Here is a 22,374-nt window from a genome sequence, read left to right on the forward strand (position 1 = left end):
ATAGACATTGCCTGATGGGTGCTAATGACTAAATAGAGTGCACCTGTGTGTAATCTAATGTCAGTACAAATACAGCTGCTCTGTGAGGGCCTCAGAGGTTGTCTAAGAGACTATTGGGAGCAACAACACAGTGAAGTCTAAAGAACACACAAGACAGGTCAGGGATCAAGTTATTGAGAAATGTAAAGCAGGCGTAGGCTACAAAAAGATTTCCAAAGCCTTGAACATCCCACGGAGCACTGTTCAAGTGATCATTCAAAAATGGAAGGAGTATGGCACAACTGTAAACCTACCAAGACAAGGCCGTCCACCTAAACTCACAGGCCGGACAAGGAGAGCGCTGATCAGAAATGCAGTCAAGAGGCCCATGGTGACTCTGGAAGAGCTGCAGAGATCTACAGCTCAGGTGGGGGAATCTGTCCATAGGACAACTATTAGTCATGCACTGTACAAAGTTGGCCTTTATGGAAGAGTGGCAAGAAGAAAGGCATTGTTAACAGAAAGCATAAGAAGTCCCGTTTGCAGTTTGCCACAAGCCATGTGGGGGACACAGCAACCATGTGGAAGAAGGTGCTCTGGTCAGATGAGATCAAAATAGAACTTTTTGGCAAAAATGCAAAACGCTATGGGCTCGATTTACTAAGCGGTGCAAAGTGTTAGCACCGTGGTGAAAAGGCCCTCTTCACGCCTAAAGTCACTTTAGGCATGATAAGAAGGGCTTCGCGCGAAGTTTCCGCGCGTAAAGTTTTGCGCGCGCTCCCGCGTGCGTGCGCGCGAAGCGCCCCTCACTTCGCGCGATGCGCCCATTAAACCCTATGGGACTTTGCGCGCGCGCCTGTGCGGGTGCGCGCGCAAAACTTTGCGCGCGATAACTTCGCGCGAAGTGCAGCCAAAAACGGTGCTAACTCAGTGGTGAAGAGGTCATCACGCCTAAAGTCCTTTAGGCGTGATAACTGGGTTAGCACCGCTTGGTGAATCGAGCCCTATGTGTGGCGGAAAACTAACACTGCAAATTACTCTGAACACACCATCCCCACTGTCAAATATGGTGGTGGCAGCATCATGGGTGCATTTCTTCAGCAGGGACAGGGAAGCTGGTCAGAGTTGATGGGAAGATGGATGGAGCCAAATACAGGGCAATCTTGGAAGAAAACCTCTTGGAGTCTGCAAAGACTTGAGACTGGGGCGGAGGTTCACCTTCCAACAGGACAACGACCCTAAACATAAAGCCAGGGCAACAATGGAATGGTTTAAAACAAAACATATCTATGTGTTAGAATGGCCCAGTCAAAGTCCAGATCTAAATCCAATCGTGAATCTGTGGCAAGATCTGAAAACTGCTGTTCACAAATGCTGTCCATCTAATCTGACTGAGCTGGAGCTGTTTTGCAAAGAATAATGGGCAAGGATTTCAGTCTCTAGATGTGCAAAGCTGGTAGAGACATACCCTAAAAGACTGGCAGCTGTAATTGCAGCAAATGGTGGTTCTACAAAGTATTGACTCAGAGGGCTGAATAATTACGCACACCCCACTTTGCAGTTATTTATTTGTAAAAAAATGTTTGGAATGATGTATGATTTTCGATCCACTTCTCACGTGTACACCACTTTGTATTGATCTTTCACGTGGAATTCCAATACAATTGATGCATGTTTGTGGCAGTAATGTGACAAAATGTGGAAAACTTCAAGGGGGCCGAATACTTTTGCAACCCACTGTACACTAGAGAATTATGGCTGCACTATATATACTGAGGACACCTAACCCTAAACCCCCCACTCCCGAATACACCTTCTACCTGATGCCTCACCCTAACCCCCCCCCCCCCCCCCCCCCCCACACACACACACACACACACACACACACCTAACCTTAACCCCCCTGCTGCCAGGAAAAAAATCCTTCCCGGGTGCCGTCTTAGACACCTATTGACATATCGGCATTGAGGGGTAATTTGGGCCCCAGAGCTCTGGTATGGTGCTCCCTGCGGGTGCCCAAATTTGTCCCATACATAGTGGACACTGGTACAATCCAAATGACCCCTCAAGGCTGATATTTCAAGAGGCGCATATGGCAGCGCACAAATGTCTGGCGCTAACGGTCACCCAAATTGCCTGTTGGGCAGCTGGCGCCAGTGCAGTAGCATGGAGCCGCTGCTAGGGCTTCCCAGGAAAAACCCAGTGGGGCAAAGCTCCATCGACAATTGGGCACTTTTACCCCCCAACAGGTTCTCTTTAACTTCCCAGAATCCTCGATAATTGAAATATCAGTTTTGTGTGGAGTGTTCTTCCAAACCCCCCGGCCCCGCCATCTGCAGAGCGCGTAAGATGCCCGGGCCCACCGCCAGCAGAATTTCCAGGATTCTTTGCCTACATTGTTTTACAAATTAACCGGCTTAGTAGCTTATTTTCTCTTTTTAAACACTTACTCCGGGGTGACTAAGGGGACCTGTATGTGACCCTCGCAACAGCTCTTGAAAAATATTTTCCAGAGAGTAAAACATCTGCGTCCTGAAGCAAACAAGCACTTTGGACGGGGCTCCGCTCGTTGGCGGTGGATGTCGTCCACCTACAGGAGGCGGGTTCAGAAGGGAAAGGTTTAAAAGCTGTCAGCAGCATCAAGAGCTGGAAACAAATCTGTACTGCTAAGAACCTCGGCGCTGCTAGTGGCCCGGTCACATCTTACCCTCTGTGCTTCCAGAGTTGATGATAATTTTTTTTATTTTATTTTAAAGAGGATTAGAGGAACTGTAGCCAAAGATTGAGCTTCATTCCAATCAGTAGCTGATATCCCCTTTCCCAGGAGAAATCTTTACATTTTCTCAAATAGATCATCAGGAAGTCTGTATGGCTGATATTGTGTTGAAACCCCTCCCACAGTGTGATGTCATGACCAAGGTCCTGACAGTTTCCTGTCTGTAAACCTCATTGCATTGTGGTAAATAATGTATTTCCAACTTCCAAATTCAAGGCAAACAGTATCTCCAATCTCCATCTGAGCATATGCATATCTATAAAAAAACAAAACAAAAACTCCCTATGCAATGCATTGATTTTTTTCCCCTTTTCACTAAAGTTTCTCTTTAGTTTCATAAGTGAGGGTGAACAACAGTCATTCATTATTATTATTTCCTGTAGTTTTAAAGGGAACCAGAAACAAAGCACCCTTGTGTATTTTACCATATATATATCAGTAAGAACATTAGAGAAAACACTTACCATGCTCTCTGTTTCATCCTCACTGCTAAAAGTGTCTGTTAACAGCTGTGATAAGAATCCCGGACTGAGCATTCAGTCTGGCTTTGCAGGGAATAATTATAGCTGAGTCATTATAGCAGAGCCACAAGGGGGCAGGCTTGGGCTTGAAAAGACACCAGAGAAGACAGACTCAGCTATAATCTTTCCGTAGCAAAGCTAGACTGAGTGCTCAGTCGGGGATTCTTATCAGAGGTGATAACAGTCAGATTAAACAGAGAACAATGAAACAAAGAGCAGATTAGGTGTTTACTGTCATGTTCCCACTGATTTATAAGGTAAAATACATGAGGGTGCTTCATCTCTGGTTTTCTTTAAGGTGCCCATACACCATTTGATACTGCAGCCTTCCAATTCGACAATTTTCTCATATAGAAATGCTGCTACAAGAGGCCACCCGATCGATGTTGCGATCAATTTCGGGCAAAGGATTGATTGGGAATACTGCTGGCAGAGTCTCAAGTCACAAGGCCCTGATCACGTATGTGTGGGTAAGGGTCTGCACACTGGCTGCGTTGCGCTGCGTTTTTAAAGTCGCACACGTTTTTTAAATTGCAAGGCCTTTTGAAAAATCATGAAAATCGTCATGACTTGTACACAGTGGTGTTAGAAAAATGCAATCGCAGTGACTGCTAGGCTTTTTAAGTGTTTGCATTTTTAAAGCACAGAACAAACAAAATGCATGCAATGTTCATTGCGTTTTATTTATGTAAACACTAAGGAAACCAGAAAAAGATAGCCTCAGCAAAATCACAAGCGCATCGCAAATGCACAATAGTCGCAAATAGAAGCTTGATCAAAAAACGTGTACCATGTGACACTAGTACAAGATGTGACGTCACTCATAGGGATGTTTGGAAATGCCGTTTCTTAATTCAGCAGAAATGGTGAGTATCGATTCCGCAGATTTCTGAAGAAATCAGAATTCTCGATTCTGATTACCAATTTCCCGTGGAAATTTTTGTTATTAGTAATGTCATTTAAAAAAGTTGATTTGTGCAGAATCCCCAAGTCCATTATTTTGTGGACATCGTTGATACACCACCAAATTCTCTGACTGGCTAAATACTTCTGAGTTGGAAGTATTGAACCAATCAGAGAATGCAAAAGTTTGCGGCGGGATTTAGGATACCACGGAAAGGTTAGAGCAGTGATGGCTAACCTTGGCACTCCAGCTGTGGTGGAACTACAAGTCCCATGAGGCATTGCAATACTCTGACAACTATGTGCATAACTCAGGGAGGCAGAGGCATGATGGGATTTGTAGTTTTGTTGCAGCTGGATTGCCAAGGTTAGCCATCACTGGGTTAGAGCAATCACTAGACTCGGAGATAAAACCCACACATTTTATTTGCCCATTTGTCCTGGTTATTAAAACACCATGGTATGCTGCCTCTTCCTGTCTGACAATTTGATTTTAGCCCAAAGTCAGAATTTTCAAGGAGTGATTAGGGAGATCGGGGTGAGGAGAGAAATGGACAATGGATGGAGGTATGTGGATCCATCATGGACGTACCTTTCCTTAGGTAGCTTTGCCTTAGGTCAGGTGTATTTTAACCACTTGAGGACTGCAGTGTTAAACCCCCCTAAACACCAGGCCATTTTGCCCTAAATTGGCCACTGCAGCTTTAAGGGCTCGCTGCAAGGCCGTACAACTCAGCACACAAGTGATTCCCCCCCTCCCCCCCTTCTCTACCCACCAACAGTTGGTGGGGTCTGATCGCTCCCCCAATGTTTTGGGGTTTTTTAATAAATATTTATGTTAATATTTTTTAAATAAATGTACTTGTTTCTTTTTTTTTCCTGAACTCCCTCCCTCCCCCCAGCCAGCCAATGACAGTGATCGGCTGTCATAGGCTTCAGCCTATGAGAACCAATCGCTCTCCTCAGGGCCGGCGCTACCATTAAAGAGACTCCGTAACAAAAATTGCATCCTGTTTTTTATCATCCTACAAGTTCCAAAAGCTATTCTAATGTGTTCTGGCTTACTGCAGCACGTTCTACTATCACCATCTCTGTAATAAATCAACTTATCTCTCTCTTGTCAGACTTGTCGCCCTGTGTCTGGAAGGCTGCCAAGTTCTTCAGTGTTGTGGTTCTGTGATGCATCTCCCCCCTCCAGGCCCCTCTCTGCACACTGCCTGTGTATTATTTAGATTAGGGCAGCTTCTCTCTTCTCTCTTATGTTTTACAAGCTGGATAAATCCTCCTCTGAGCTGGCTGGGCTTTCACATACTGAGGAATTACATACAGGCAGAGCTGTCTGCACTCTGCAGGAAGAAACAGCCTGACACTTCAGTGGAAGATAGCTGCAGGGGGAAAGAAACACACAAATGATCTCTTGAGATTCAAAAGGAAGGGTGTATACAGCCTGCTTGTGCATGGATGTATTTTCTATGTGTGGACATACTGTACATCAACCTACTTCCTGTTTTAGTGGCCATTTTGTTTGTTTATAAACAAACTTTTAAAAACTGTTTTTAACCACTTTTAATGCGGCGAGGAGCGGCGAAATTGTGACAGAGGGTAATAGGAGATGTCCCCTAATGCACTGGTATGTTTACTTTTGTGCGATTTTAACAATACAGATTCTCTTTAAGGCAAAGGAGGCAGCTGCCCCAGGGCCCCAGAGCTTGTAGGGGCCCCCAGTGGCTACAAGAGGAAAAAAAAAAATTCAAATCGGCCTTATAGTTTTTGAGAAAATCGATTTTAAAGTTTCAAAGGAAAAAAAAAACACATTTAAAAACCTGCCGACTTTAATGGTTAATAGCAAATCCACCTTAAATGCTAGAAACCCTAAATTTGCAGGATATATTAAGGAGATCATTAGGAATAAGAGGAAAAAAACAATTTTTCAAAAAGACCTTATAGTTTTTGAGAAAATTGATTTTAAAGTTTAGAAGGAAAAAAGTATAGTTTTAAATGCGGTAAATGTAACTTTTAGTAGCAAACCTAACGGTAGTGTAATTTTACATGCATCAAACGAAAGTGCAATCAATTTCCTGATGGGGTTTCCAGGGGGGTCTATACGCAGCCGCAGCGCTTTGGCCAGGGATCGCTATACAGCCGCAATATGGCTGCATGAAGATCCCTGGCATTTTTTCCTATTTTCCCAATTTTTTTTATTTTGTTTAGAGTGTGGGAATTTAAAAAAAAAAAAAATTATGTGGGGTCCCCCCTCCTGAAACTTTTTAACCCCTTGACCCCCATGCAGGCTGGGATAGCCAGAATGTGGAGCTCCGACCGATTGGGACTTCACACCCTGACTATACCAGCTGCAAAAAAGGTCCCCTAATGCCGATTTTTGTTCCGGGGTATATGTTGGGGGGGCCCCCAGGTTTATTTTGCCCTGGGGCCCCATTGTTGCTTAAACCGGCCCTGGCTCTCCTGTGACCCAGAGGGACAGCCGTGTCACACAGCTGTCCCTAGTACAGCACTGCCTTAGATCGCAGCGCTGTACAGTGATAAAAATGGTGGTTTCGCCGTCTAACAGTCTCCAAGCGGCAATCGCCTCTAGGAGACTGAAGGCAGAGTGGAGCTCCGTCATTCAATCGGGTATGCACACGCATCGGTGCGCAAGATCCCCTGCAAACCCCGCCCTCAGGACTGCACGCCAATCGGTTTTAGGCGGTCCTGGGGCTTCCGCCACGTCCACACCAATTGGCGTGGAGCGGTCTTCAAGTAGTTAAGCAGTTTTTACGTTTGCTTTCTCTATGTATCTTGCATCACAGAGGAACCCTATTACTCATTTTTAGTGGCATTCTAAAAAAGTTCAGTGTTTTAGTGGTAAAACATTTACCCAGAGATCTCTCATACTCTCTCCTACTGACTTGACTCCCTGCAAATATTACCTCCTCATGCCACAGGTGAGATGCAAACATGGGCTTCCGCACATATGGCAAAACTGGGCATCTGCCCGAGCCTGGCCGCCCGCTGCCCCCCCCCTGGCCGCGTGCCCGTGCAGCCAGCAGGAGGGGAACAGCGCAGAGAAGAGAGAGAGCTATGGGCACAGTGGGGAAGGGCAGACGTCTCCCCCCCCTTCCCTCACCTTAGGGGGCTCTCTCTCCCTCGCTGTCCCCTCCGGAATGAAGTGTGCACTGTGCAGCGGCTGGCAGCGGGCGGAACTTACCTCCTCTCGCTCCTGCGCCGGAAGTTCTGGTGCCGCACTCTGGTCTGGATCAGGCCAGAGTAGTGGCTTATCCATCCGGCGCGTGCGACGAGAGGAGGTAAGTTCCGCCCGCTGCCAGCCGCTGCACACTTCATTCCGGACTCCGGAGGGGACAGCGAGAGATGGAGGGAGAGCCCCCTAAGGTGAGTGCCCATAGCTCCCCCTCTTCTCTCCGCTGCTCCCCTCCTCCTGCACACATGGCCACTTTTTCTGGGGACATATACCCCTGGCTACATATACTGGGACATATACCCCTGCCTACATATACTGGGACATATACCCCTGCCTACATATACTGGGACATATACACCTGCCTACATATAATGGGACATATCCCCCTGGCTACATATACTGGGACATATACACCTGCCTACATATACTGGGCACATATACCCCTGCCTACATATACTGGGACATATACACCTGCCTACATATACTGGGACATATACCCCTGCCTACATATACTGGGACATATACCCCTACCTACATATACTGGGACATATACCCCTGCCTACATATACTGGGACATATACCCCTGCCTACATATACTGGGACATATACCCCTGCCTACATATACTGGGACATATCCCCCTGGCTACATATACTGGGACATATCCCCCTGGCTACATATACTGGGACATATACCCCTGGCTACATATACTGGGACATATACCCCCTGCCTACATATACTGGGACATATACACCTGCCTACATATACTGGGACATATCCCCCTGGCTACATATACTGGGACATATACACCTGCCTACATATACTGGGACATATACCCCTGCCTACATATACTGGGACATATACCCCTGCCTACATATACTGGGACATATACCCCTGCCTACATATACTGGGACATATACCCCTGCCTACATATACTGGGACATATACCCCTGCCTACATATACTGGGACATATACCCCTGCCTACATATACTGGGACATATACCCCTGGCTACTTTTTCTGGGGACATATACCCCTGCCTACATATACTGGGACATATCCCCCTGGCTACATATACTGGGACATATACCCCCTGCCTACATATACTGGGACATATACCCCCTGCCTACATATACTGGGACATATACCCCTGCCTACATATACTGGGACATATACCCCTGCCTACATATACTGGGACATATACCCCTGTCTACATATACTGGGGACATATACCCCTGCCTACATATACTGCGCACATATACCCCTGCCTACATATACTGGGCACATATACCCCTGCCTACATATACTGGGCACATATACCCCTGGCTACCTGTTCTGGGGACATCTCTACCCCTGGCTACCAGTTCTGGGGACATCTATACCGCTGGCCACCTATTCTGGGGACACCTATAGACCTGGGGCTACCTATTTTTGGGGAACCACTGCTGTCAGATTGAGTGTATTTTGGGGAACTGCTGCCAGGTGAGAGGTGTCTACATATTAAGGGGGCATTCTGCCTATTTATGTGAAAAGCTGTCTATTTATGTGCCTCATGACTGCTGAATTTGTCTTGTTGCGGGCCTCATGGTTACTGACTTTGTCTTGTTGGGGGCCTCATGATTTGTTGGGGGCCTCAAGATTGCTGAATTTGTCTTGTTGGGGGCCTCATGATTGCTGAATTTGTCTTGTTGGGGGCCTCATGATTGCTGAATTTGTCTTGTTGGGGGCCTCATGATTGCTGAGTTGGTCATTTTGGGGGCCTCATGATTGCTGAATTTGTCTTGTTGGGGGCCTCATGATTGCTGAGTTGGTCATGTTGGGGGCCTCATGATTGCTGAATTTGTCTTGATGGGGGGGCCTCATGATTGCTGAATTTGTCTTGTTGGGGGCCTCCTGATTTGTTGGGGGCCTCATGATTGCTGAATATGTCTTGTTGGGGGTCACATGATTGCTAACTGCGAGACTATGGGAAAAGCTGAATCATCATCATATGAGACAATAGCATTAAACCTACTTTTTCCGCTTTTTAAAACAGAAAATGAAACTGGGAGGTTCTAAAAAAATTAATAATTTTTTTCAGGAGTACGATGGATGAAATTGTTTATCTTTACAGTTTATTTTCAACTTAATTTTCCATAATGTTGATGTATGAGTTAAAACGTTTGTATTTAGTTTAAATTGCTGTTGCCACTTTGTGATAGTAAAGTGACTTTGCAGTTTGGACACTCGACCTCCAAAAGGTTTGCCACCACTGTCCTAATCTAATGTCCCACCATTGCTTAGTTCATGTAAACTTGTCTCCACCCACGACCACACCCACATTCTGGTTCATGACCACACCCATTTTTCGGTTAGCTCCATTTTTTTGGCGCGCGTCAGCCCAAATTTGCCCCGCTTTTTACTCCCCACTTTTTGCCCCCCCTGGAAAATTTTCTGCGGACGCTCATGGATGCAAAACAGGTTAGGTGCAAAACAGGTGAGGTGCAGAACATTCTTGGAAAAAATGGGAGCCCAGTAGCACAATGCGTTATTAGTATCTGAAAAAATGTGTAGTAGAAAGAAATATACCCACAAAGGGTTGCAACAAAGGACAACCAACCATAAGCAGCAGGTGGAGATTAGGACCTGTCTCCACTAGGTCAATCCAGGTGTGGCTGGATGGAGACGGTTGCACTCTTAAAAAAAAGTAATTAGTACTAGAGGTGCTCCAAGCTTTTGGCTCCAAAAATCTTGACACTTTTACTTGGCCTGAGGAAAGGGGCTTGTACTCACGAAACGCGTTGCCTGTGCTATGAATAAATAACTACTTATTCTGTATTTGGAGTGTCATGTGAGAGGTAAGCCACCTCTAATCAGGGCCGGATTTAAGCCAAGGCCGCATAGGCCATGGTCTAGGGCACCACAGGATCAAGGGCGTGTTGGCAGCAGGCTATAATAGGTGGAAGGGAAGGGTCACCTGGCTACCTATACTGGAGGGGGGGGGGGTCATCAGGCTATCTATATATAAGAAGAGGGAGGGTCATCTGGCTTCTTATACTAGAAGGAAGGGGGAGAAGGGTCATCAGGATACCTATACTGGAGGGAAGGAGGGGTCATCAGGCTGAACTGGAAGGGGGTGGGTATACTCATCAAGCTACCTATACTGGATAGATGGGTCAATGGAGGGGGGAGGGGTCATCTCGCTATCTATACTGAAGGGGGACGGCTGCTGACAGTGGCCTTGGGTGGTAAAGAGTACAAATTTGGCCCTGCCTCTACTCTTCTAATTTTATTTGTTTATGAATGTAATTTTATTGCTACTGGGCGCCTCATTACCCCTGTTGTGACTGTAAAAAGAAGAAAACATGCCAAGTCGTCACGAGGAACCGTCCAAACAATTATATAATGTATTCTGCAGAGAAAGCAAATTCTCTAACACAGCTAATCTCCCCGACATTCAGATGTGATCAGAAAACGCAATCCTCTGACCTGGCATTTCAGAGGGGATTATAGCACCTCGCCATAATTCCTAACCTCGCAGCCGAAACACCCAGAGAACAATGAACAGGCAACTTCGAGACGCCGCTGTTGAAAGAATTTTTCGCCACGCGGGGAAACCAGCCAGGGACAGAGAGGAGATCGGGCTGTATGACGAGGGCCGGTGCGCACGGAAAATCGTGACCAAACAGGAAGTTTTCTTATGTTGTCAGCCGGCTGGAATTTGGTGAACGGTTACCGCAAGTGACCTGAGGAATTAGGACTTCCACGGTTACGCACATCGAGAATTAGCCTAAGAAGGGCTTAGAGAAAATGTTCTCAGCAACATTATTTCGGTAATTGTTTCTGACAACTTTTTCCGGAGCGATTATTTCAACTTATCTCTGCCGAGGTGTAGCTAAAACGTACTCCGTGCTGGAAAAAGAAACATTTTACGTTTAAACTGGCTCAAAGCACCAAGCCGGCCAACCGAGCGACTGTAATCTCCATCCTGGCGTTCATCATCGCCCTCCGGCCACCACCTGGCTTCCTCGCTTGGTGTCGCCCGATATCATTGAATTTTTATTTTGCTTTTAATTCTGTCATTGGGCCTGATTCACAAAGCGGTGCTAACAGTTAGCACCAGGGGCGTAGCAATAGGGGGTGCAGAGGTAGCGACCGCATTGGGCCCTTGGGCCAGAGGGGCCCCGAGGGGCCCTCCCACAACTACAGTATTAGCTCCCTATTGGTACTGTGCTCATAATAATCACTTCTATAGATACTTTGAATAGTGGTAATCATTAACAAACTGTTCCCCATCCCCTTCTTGCACCTCTGACACAGTAGTTGCCATTGGCAGGTTTTGGTGCGCCGTATCAATTGTTATGTATAGAGTGCGAATTACAACAGAGAAAGAACATGTGTGCATCAACCAAGTGAACCTGACAAATCTGACTTTGCAAATTTGGCCTATTGGCTAATCACGAGACATTGCTCATGCAAATAAGCATTTGCTTTCGCATGCCTAAATATGCAGGGTCAAAAACCAAAAACCGCAAAACAATCGCCCTGCGGGAATTAGTTCATGCTATACAGCACTATCCAGGGGCGCCACGAGGAGGCTTCCCAATTGCCCCCCAATTCCCGCAGGGCGATTGTTTTGCGGTTTTTGGTTTTTGACCCTGCATATTTAGGCATGCGAAAGCAAATGCTTATTTGCATGAGCAATGTCTCGTGATTAGCCAATAGGCCAAATTTGCAAAGTCAGATTTGTCAGGTTCACTTGGTTGATGCACACATGTTCTTTCTCTGTTGTAATTAGCATTGCATTCCTTTTTTCTGAGGGCAGGTAGTGAGTGGCTTGTTTTAGGAGGTGAGAGCCCTGGAGCAGGCTATTTGTGCCTGTCCGCCCCTTATGTGTCGCGCCCAGGTTATGCGCATATAGCAGAACGCAATGGACGTTGAGGTAAGTGCCTGTTTTTAATCTTGGGAGGTGTGTGCGGGCGGCTCTTCCCGGCGCTGGCCACGCTGGGGAGATCGCCTGCACCCCCCAGCCTCCACCTCCGGGGTGCCGCTGTGTGGGTTCCAGGCGGTGAGAGTGCCTGGGACCCCCCGGTTGTATGGGGGCAATGGGAAGCCTCCTCGTGGCGCCCCTGGATAGTGCTGTATAGCATGAACTAATTCCCGCAGGGCGATTGTTTTGCGGTTTTTGGTTTTTGACCCTGCATATTTAGGCATGCGAAAGCAAATGCGGTACTTATCCGTTAGCCGGGCGCATCCGGCAGGTGGCGCTAATTACTATTCCCCCTCCAGGCCGACATGGATAGTAGGGAAAGATGTAACTCTGGTGGAGTTTTGTCGCCACCTAGAGGATGCGCCCGGCTAACGGATAAGTACCGCAAATGCTTATTTGCATGAGCAATGTCTCGTGATTAGCCAATAGGCCAAATTTGCAAAGCCAGATTTGTCAGGTTCACTTGGTTGATGCACACATGTTCTTTCTCTGTTGTAATTAGCATTGCATTTCTTTTTTCTGAGGGCAGGTAGTGAGTGGCTTGTTTTAGGAGGTGAGAGCCCTGGAGCAGGCTATTTGTGCCTGTCCGCCCCTTATGTGTCGCGCCCAGGTTATGCGCATATAGCAGAACGCAATGGACGTTGAGGTAAGTGCCTGCTTTTAATATTGGGAGGTGTGTGCGGGCGGCTCTTCCCGGCGCTGGCCACGCTGGGGAGATCGCCTGCACCCCCCAGGCTCCACCTCCGGGGTGCCGCTGTGTGGGTTCCAGGTGGTGAGAGTGCCTGGGACCCCCGCGGCCCCCCGGTTGTATGGGGGCAATTGGGAAGCCTCCTCATGGCGCCCCTGGATAGTGCTGTATAGCATGAACTAATTCCCGCAGGGCGATTGTTTTGCGGTTTTTGGTTGTTGACCCTGCATATTTAGGCATGCGAAAGCAAATGCTTATTTGCATGAGCAATGTCTCGTGATTAGCCAATAGGCCAAATTTGCAAAGCCAGATTTGTCAGGTTCACTTGGTTGATGCACACATGTTCTTTCTCTGTTGTAATTAGTTATGTATAGAGTGCTTGGGGGGCCCCATGTAAAACTTGCATCGGGGCCCACAGCTCCTTAGCTACGCCACTGGTTAGCACGCTGGTGAAAAGCCCTTTATCACGCCTAAACTCAGTTTAGGCATGATACGTTTAGGAGTAATAAGTTTAGGCGTGCTAAGTTTAGGCATGATTAGTTTAGGCGTGAGAAGTTTAGGGGCCTGATTCACAAAGTGGTGCTAACCCAGTTAGCACGCCTAAAAGACTTTAGGCATGATAACCATTGCACCATGCTGGTGAAAAGCCAGTTTAGGGGCCTGATTCACAAAGCGGTGCTAACAGTTAGCACGCTGGTGAAAAGCCCTTTATCATGCCTAAACTCAGTTTAGGCATGATAAGTTTAGGTGTGATAAGTTTAGGCATGATAAGTTTAGGTGTGATAAGTTTAGGCATGATAAGTTTAAGCGCCAACTGCGTTAGCACCGCAGTGCACAGCTGATCAAAAGTTTTACGCTAGCAAAGTCTGGTGCACTTCGTATAAAGTTTAATGGCGCTGCTTTGCATGCGGGACTTTGCAAGCGATCTAAACTTATCTAAACTTAGCATGCCTAAACTTATCACACCTAAACTTATCACACCTGGGCCTCGATTCACAAAGCGGTGATAACCCAGTTATCACGCCTAAAAGACTTTAGGCGTGATGACCTTTTCACCACTGAGTTATCACCGATTTTTCCTGCTCTTCGCGCGAAGTTACCGCGCGTAAGCGCGTTCGCGCGTACGCGCGTAAGAGCGCGCGCAAAGTCCCATAGGGCTTAATGGGAGCTTCGCGCGAAGCGTCGGGTGTTGCGCGCGCACTTACGCGCGTACGCGCGGCAACTTCGCGCGAGTTTCTTCTTATCATGCCTAAAGTGACTTTAGGCGTGATAAGGGCCTTTTCACCATGGTGCTAACACTTTGCACCGCTTTGTGAATCAAGCCCCTAAACTTATCATGCCTAAACTGGCTTTTCACCAGCATGGTGCAATGGTTATCATGCCTAAAGTCTTTTAGGCATGCTAACTGGGTTAGCACCGCTTTGTGAATCGAGCCCCAGGTGTGATAAGTTTAGGGGCTCGATTCACAAAGCGGTGCTAACCCAGTTAGCATGCCTAAAAGACTTTAGGCATGATAACCATTGCACCATGCTGGTGAAAAGCCAGTTTAGGAGTGATAAGTTTAGGTGTGATAAGTTTAGGCATGCTAAGTTTAGATAAGTTTAGATCGCTTGCAAAGTCCCGCACGCAAAGCAGCGCCATTAAACTTTATACAAAGTGCACCAGTCTTTGCTAGAGTAAAACTTTTGATCAGCTGTGCACTGCGGTGCTAACGCAGTTGGCGCTTAAACTTAGCATGCCTAAACTTATCACACCTAAACTTATCATGCCTAAACTTATCACACCTAAACTTATCACACCTAAACTTATCATGCCTAAACTGAGTTTAGGCATGATAAAGGGCTTTTCACCAGGGTGCTAACTGTTAGCACCGCTTTGTGAATCAGGCCCTAGGGGCTCGATTCACCAAGCGGTGCTAACCCAGTTATCACGCCTAAAGGACTTTAGGCGTGATGACCTCTTCACCACTGAGTTAGCACCGTTTTTGGCTGCACTTCGCGCGAAGTTATCGCGCGCAAAGTTTTGCGCGCGCACCCGCACAGGCGCGCGCGCAAAGTCCCATAGGGTTTAATGGGCGCATCGCGCGAAGTGAGGGGCGCTTCGCGCGCACGCACGCGGGAGCGCGCGCAAAACTTTACGCGCGGAAACTTCGCGCGAAGCCCTTCTTATCATGCCTAAAGTGACTTTAGGCGTGAAGAGGGCCTTTTCACCACGGTGCTAACACTTTGCACCGCTTAGTAAATCGAGCCCTAGGTGTGATAAGTTGAGGCATGATAAATGTAGGTGTGATAAGTTTAGGCATGATAAGTTTAGGTGTGATAAGTTTAGGCATGATAAGTTTAAGCACCAACTGGGTTAGCACCGCAGTGCACAGCTGATCAAAAGTTTTGCGCTAGGAAAGTCTGGTGCACTTCGCATAGCGTTTAATGGCGCTGCTTTGCGTGCGGGACTTTGCACGCGATCTAAACTTATCTAAACTTATAGGGCCTGATTCACAAAGCGGTGCTAACAGTTAGCACGCTGGTGAAAAGCCCTTTATCATGCCTAAACTCAGTTTAGGCATGATAAGTTTAGGTGTGATAAGTTTAGGTGTGATAAGTTTAGGCATGCTAAGTTTAGATAAGTTTAGATCGCTTGCAAAGTCCCGCACGCAAAGCAGCGCCATTAAACTTTATACAAAGTGCACCAGTCTTTGCTAGCGTAAAACTTTTGATCAGCTGTGCACTGCGGTGCTAACGCAGTTGGCGCTTAAACTTAGCATGCCTAAACTTATCACACCTAAACTTATCATGCCTAAACTTATCACACCTAAACTTATCACTCCTAAACTTATCATGCCTAAACTGAGTTTAGGCATGATAAAGGGCTTTTCACCAGCGTGCTAACTGTTAGCACCGCTTTGTGAATCAGGCCCCAGGTGTGATAAGTTTAGGTGTGATAAGTTTAGGCATGATAAGTTTAGGTGTGATAAGTTTAGGCATGATAAGTTTAAGCACCAACTGCGTTAGCACCGCAGTGCACAGCTGATCAAAAGTTTTGCGCTAGCAAAGTCTGGTGCACTTTGCATAGAGTTTAATGGCGCTGCTTTGCATGCGGGACTTTGCACGCTATCTACACTTATCTAAACTTAGCATGCCTAAACTTATCACACCTAAACTTATCACACCTAAACTTATCACACCTAAACTGGCTTTTCACCAGCATGGTGCAATGGTTATCATGCCTAAAGTCTTTTAGGCGTGCTAACTGGGTTAGCACCACTTTGTGAATCAGGCCCCAGGTGTGATAAGTTGAGGTGTGATAAGTTTAGGCATGCTAAGTTTAGATAAGTGTAGATAGCGTGCAAAGTGCCGCACGCAAAGCAGCACCATTAAACTCTATGCGAAGTGCACCAGACTTTGCTAGTGCAAAACTTTTGATCAGCTGTGCACTGCGGTACTAACGCAGTTGGTGCTTAAACTTATCGGCCTCGATTCACAAAGCGGTGATAACCCAGTTATCACGCCTAAAAGACTTTAGGCGTGATGACCTTTTCACCACTGAGTTATCACCGATTTTTCCTGCTCTTCGCGCGAAGTTACCGCGCGTAAGCGCGTTCACGCGTACGCGCGTGAGAGCGCGCGCAAAGTCCCATAGGGTTTAATGGGAACTTCGCGCGAAGCCCTTCTTATCATGCCTAAACTGAGTTTAGGCGTGATAAGGGCCTTTTCACCACGGTGCTAACACTTTGCACTGCTTGGTGAATCGAGCCCATCATGCCTAAACTTATCACACCTAAACTTATCACACCTAGGGCTCGATTCACAAAGCGGTGCTAACCCAGTTAGCATGCCTAAAAGACTTTAGGCATGATAACCATTGCACCATGCTGGTGAAAAGCCAGTTTAGGCGTGATAAGTTTAGGTGTGATAAGTTTAGGCATGCTAAGTTTAGATAAGTTTAGATCGCTTGCAAAGTCCCGCACGCAAAGCAGCGCCATTAAACTTTATACAAAGTGCACCAGTCTTTGCTAGCGTAAAACTTTTGATCAGCTGTGCACTGCGGTGCTAACGCAGTTGGCGCTTAAACTTAGCATGCCTAAACTTATCACACCTAAACTTATCATGCCTAAACTTATCACACCTAAACTTATCACACCTAAACTTATCATGCCTAAACTGAGTTTAGGCATGATAAAGGGCTTTTCACCAGCGTGCTAACTGTTAGCACCGCTTTGTGAATCAGGCCCCTAAACTTATCATGCCTAAACAGAGTTTAGGCGTGATAAAGGGCTTTTCACCACGGTGCTAACTGTTAGCACCGCTTTGTGAATCAGGCCCTTTAGGCGTGATAGCCATTGCACCACGCTGGTGAAAAGCCAGTTTAGGCGTGATAAGTTTAGATAAGTGTAGATAGCGTGCAAAGTCCCGCACGCAAAGCAGCGCCATTAAATTCTATGCAAAGTGCACCAGACTTTGCTAGCGCAAAACTTTTGATCAGCTGTGCACTGCGGTGTTAACGCAGTTGGTGCTTAAACTTATCATGCCTAAACTTATCACACCTAGGGCTCGATTCACCAAGCGGTGCAAAGTGTTAGCACCGTGGTGAAAAGGCCCTTATCACGCCTAAAGTCACTTTAGGCATGATAAGTAGAAACTCGCGCGAAGTTGCCGCGCGTACGCGCGTAAGTGCGCGCGCAACACCCGACGCTTCGCGCGAAGCTCCCATTAAGCCCTATGGGACTTTGCGCGCGCTCTTACGCGCGTACGCGCGAACGCGCTTACGCGCGGTAACTTCGCGCGAAGAGCAGGAAAAATCGGTGATAACTCAGTGGTGAAAAGGTCATCACGCCTAAAGTCTTTTAGGCGTGATAACTGGGTTATCACCGCTTTGTGAATCGAGGCCATCATGCCTAAACTGAGTTTAGGCATGCTAAAGGGCTTTTCACCAGCGTGCTAACTGTTAGCACCGCTTTGTGAATCAAGCCCATCATGCCTAAACTTATCACACCTAAACTTATCATGCCTAAACTTATCACACCTAGGGCTCGATTCACAAAGCGGTGCTAACAGTTAGCACCCTGGTGAAAAGCCCTTTATCATGCCTAAACTCAGTTTAGGCATGATAAGTTTAGGTGTGATAAGTTTAGGTGTGATAAGTTTAGGCATGATAAGTTTAGGTGTGATAAGTTTAGGCATGCTAAGTTTAAGCGCCAACTGCGTTAGCACCGCAGTGCACAGCTGATCAAAAGTTTTACGCTAGCAAAGACTGGTGCACTTTGTATAAAGTTTAATGGCGCTGCTTTGCGTGCGGGACTTTGCAAGCGATCTAAACTTATCTAAACTTATCATGCCTAAACTTATCACACCTAAACTTATCACACCTAAACTTATCACGCCTAAACTGGCTTTTCACCAGCATGGTGCAATGGTTATCATGCCTAAAGTCTTTTAGGCATGCTAACTGGGTTAGCACCGCTTTGTGAATCGAGCCCCTAAACTTATCACGCCTAGGGCTCGATTCACCAAGCGGTGCTAACCCAGTTATCACGCCTAAAGGACTTTAGGCGTGATGACCTCTTCACCACTGAGTTAGCACCGTTTTTGCCTGCACTTCGCGCGAAGTTATCGCGCGTAAAGTTTTGCGCGCGCACCCGCACAGGCGCGCGCGCAAAGTCCCATAGGGTTTAATGGGCGCATCGCGCGAAGTGCGGGGCGCTTCGCGCGCACGCACGCGGGAGCGCGCGCAAAACTTTACGCGCGGAAACTTCGCGCGAAGCCCTTCTTATCATGCCTAAAGTGACTTTAGGCGTGAAGAGGGCCTTTTCACCACGGTGCTAACACTTTGCACCGCTTAGTAAATCGAGCCCCTAAACTGAGTTTAGGCATGATCAAGGGCTTTTCACCAGCGTGCTAACACTTTGCACAGCTTTTTGAATCAAGCCCCAGGGGCTTGATTCACAAAGCGGTGCTAACAGTTAGCACCCTGGTGAAAAGCCCTTTATCATGCCTAAACTCAGTTTAGGCATGATAAGTTTAGGTGTGATAAGTTTAGGTGTGATAAGTTTAGGCATGATAAGTTTAGGTGTGATAAGTTTAGGCATGATAAGTTTAAGCACCAACTGGGTTAGCACCGCAGTGCACAGCTGATCAAAAGTTTTACGCTAGCAAAGTCTGGTGCACTTTGCATAGAGTTTAATGGCGCTGCTTTGCGTGCGGGACTTTGCAAGTGATCTAAACTTATCTAAACTTATCATGCCTAAACTGAGTTTAGGCATGATAAAGGGGTTTTCACCAGCGTGCTGACTGTTAGCACCACTTTGTGAATCAGGCCCTTTGGATCCTCTAGAGCCTTTCCATTCCTCCTACAGTCGCCACATTCCAGCACTGTCGCCCCCGGTACAGCGGTCGAATACTGCTCTCCTCCCAAGTGCCCAAATGCTCCTGAAGATAGGCGGCACCACAACATATTGGCCCGATCGATGTTTTAACCAATTTCAGGCCAAAAATGGTTGATCGGACTTCCAGGAAAATCTCTGTCGCAAGTGCTTGATTGGGTGCCTTGAGCAATGGCATTCGATATTGCAGACGGCCGACGCACCTGACAAACCACCGGCCGGTACCCCCCATGCAAAATGTTCCACCATTCCCGTGTGCAGCGTTTTAAAACCTCACCATGCCTGACCTCCTCCGTTGTCACTGTGATAGCCTGTACCTTGTGGCACCACGGGTGTGCATGACATCACATATGCACCTGGTGCCATTTGGTCCAGGATTTTGCTGTGATGGCGGACAAGGCAATGCCGGCCAGGAATCCGGCCAGTGGACAGGTGAGGTGTTAAGGAGGAGGAGGACCGGGTGGGGTGGAGGAACAACGTTTTTAAATTTGGGGAGCAACCAGGCAAAGCGGCGATTTCTGAAAGATTACATGCAGAAATCTAGCTGGAAGCGGTCTGCAGTGTATGGGCAGTAAACAGATTTCTCTCTGTTCAGATTCAATCAGAGGGAGATCTGTCTCTGGGTCAGTCTGCCCATACATCACCACCTAGTGTTCAGTATGGGCACCTTAAAGCAAGATTGGCACCATAAAAATCAAGTTTCAACAGCAACTGGTCTGAGTGTATTAAGTGATAAAGATGCTAATCCTGCATTCAAAACAATGAAAACTTTTTGTGCTGTTATGTTTTGGAGTTATCACATACCTTAGGAGCACTGGCCCTTTAAAGGGGTTCTGTGGGGGTTTCTGAAGAGAAAAACTGCCACTTACCTTGGGCTTCTATGAGCCCCGTGCAGCGGTAATGTCCCACGACGTCCTGCTCCCATCCGCCGTTCCCCGCAGCCGGCACCGGGCTATTATTCATCTGACATACAGACGAATAATGCACGTTGCCGTGCCTCCGCTCGCGTCATCTGAGGCTTACTGCGCAGGCGCAGTACAACGGAGCCTTGTACTGCGCTTGCGCAGTAAGCTTCCGATGACGCAGGCGGAAGCGAGCGGGTGCGCGGCCACTCTAGCGCAGCCGCAGTTGGATCCCATGCCGCTTAGACCGGGGCCGGCGGCGGAGAACGGCAGATGGGAGCAGGACGGCGTGGGACATTACCGCTGCACGGGGCTGATAGAAGCCCAAGGTAAGTGTCCGTTTTTCTCTTCCACAACCCCCCACAGATTGCCATTGCCATCGACTGGCAAAACAGTTGCATGCTGGGGAGTCTTTTTATCTATAATATATTCCTCCTCTTCCCTTTATTTCCCCTCCTTCTAATGGCATAAGACAGTGCACTTCCTAGTATAGACCTCAGTGGGAGTGTCTGAAGACTCTTGGAGGAGGGCGGGTAACGAAGACACAATAAGCAAGAGGAGAAAAGAAGAGTGAGGGAGGAAATGATTTTAGGAGGTCAAAGGTAACCAAGATGGAAACTGCCTAGAATAGGATTCTCTGCTTTTCCTTTATAAAATTCACAGGAATCATAATGTGGACAGTGCAATGCATCTGTTATGTAAGTATTATATATTTTCTTTTTATTTCTTGGTTAGCATGGATGTCGCTTGTTCTTTAACTGCATAGAAGCAAAGGTGTGAACAAAATGCATTCATCCATGAGTCAGATGTGTTTGTCAGTTCAGTACAGCCTGCTTCCTGTCCTCTGTAGAATTAGCTGGTGGTGGGTCAATCAGGACTAGCCAAGTGACTTCCAAAAAAGGAAGTACAATAGAGGCCAGATAACATTACAGCAGATAGCATGTGGTGGAAGGTGGTGACAAAGGCAGTGACAGAGCCAATTACAAGAGTAAGGTGTGGTTTAAAGTGGACCTGAACTCTTGCACAGAACAGAAGGAAAACATAGAGAAATGCTCCCTGTATGTATTTAGAGAGTTTAGCCCGTCTAATTCCCCCTCATCTGTGACTAATCACAGCTGTAATTTGATCCCTCAGATGTGTCAGCTGACTGCCATGGCAGAGAGGCTAATTTGAAAGCACAGGATGTTAACAATATGTCTGCTTCCATGAAAGCAGGAAGTAGATACACTGCAGACTTAGTGCAGGATTTGTATCAGCTGCAACAAAGAAATGTTTTTCTTTAAAGATTATTATGCTGTTGCAGATATTTTAGAGCAGAGAGGAAGTTCTGAATTCAGGTCCACTTTAAAGGACACTGGAGGTGACATGTGACATGATGAGATAGACATGTGTATGTACAGTACCTAGCACACAAATAACTAGGCTGTGTTGCTTTTTTTTCTTTCTCTGCCTGAAAGAGTTAAACATCAGGTATGTAAGTGGCAGTTCCTGTTTGAGTCAGGACTGGGTCAGACTACAGTGTGACTCTCACTGATAAGAAATAATAAAACACTATAAAACACTTTCCTAGCAGAAAATGGCTTCTGAGAGTAGGAAAGAGAAAAAAAAAGAGTCAATAGTTCATAGATTATAGCTCTGGCATACTTCAATGGATGTGTCATTGAGCAAAAACAATAAAACAGTAAAAACTTAAAACGTAGATTTAAATATAAAATAAAACTGCAGAATATCTTAAAAAGTCATTTTTAGGAGAAGGAGGATAGATCCAATTGTTTATATAATTTTTTTATTTTCACCTCGGGTGTCTTTTAAACAGTAGACTATCCAGACTAGATAGATGTACAGCTGCAGACAAGCACAGCTATAAAACAGAATTTTGTTTAAATTTGAAAATACAGAGCCAATCAAAATATTTGCAATTTACACAAAATAACATGAGTGAATTCAGAATTTAACATTTTCTTTTTTTGAATCTTAGTTGAGCTTTCATACTGCAGCTTATACCAGCAGGGGGAGCCCTGAACAAATTCCATTTAAATCCTTGATCAGCTTTCATTTTCATAATTG

The sequence above is a fragment of the Hyperolius riggenbachi genome, chromosome 9, assembly GCF_040937935.1.
Source record: "Hyperolius riggenbachi isolate aHypRig1 chromosome 9, aHypRig1.pri, whole genome shotgun sequence".
Taxonomy (NCBI): domain Eukaryota; kingdom Metazoa; phylum Chordata; class Amphibia; order Anura; family Hyperoliidae; genus Hyperolius; species Hyperolius riggenbachi.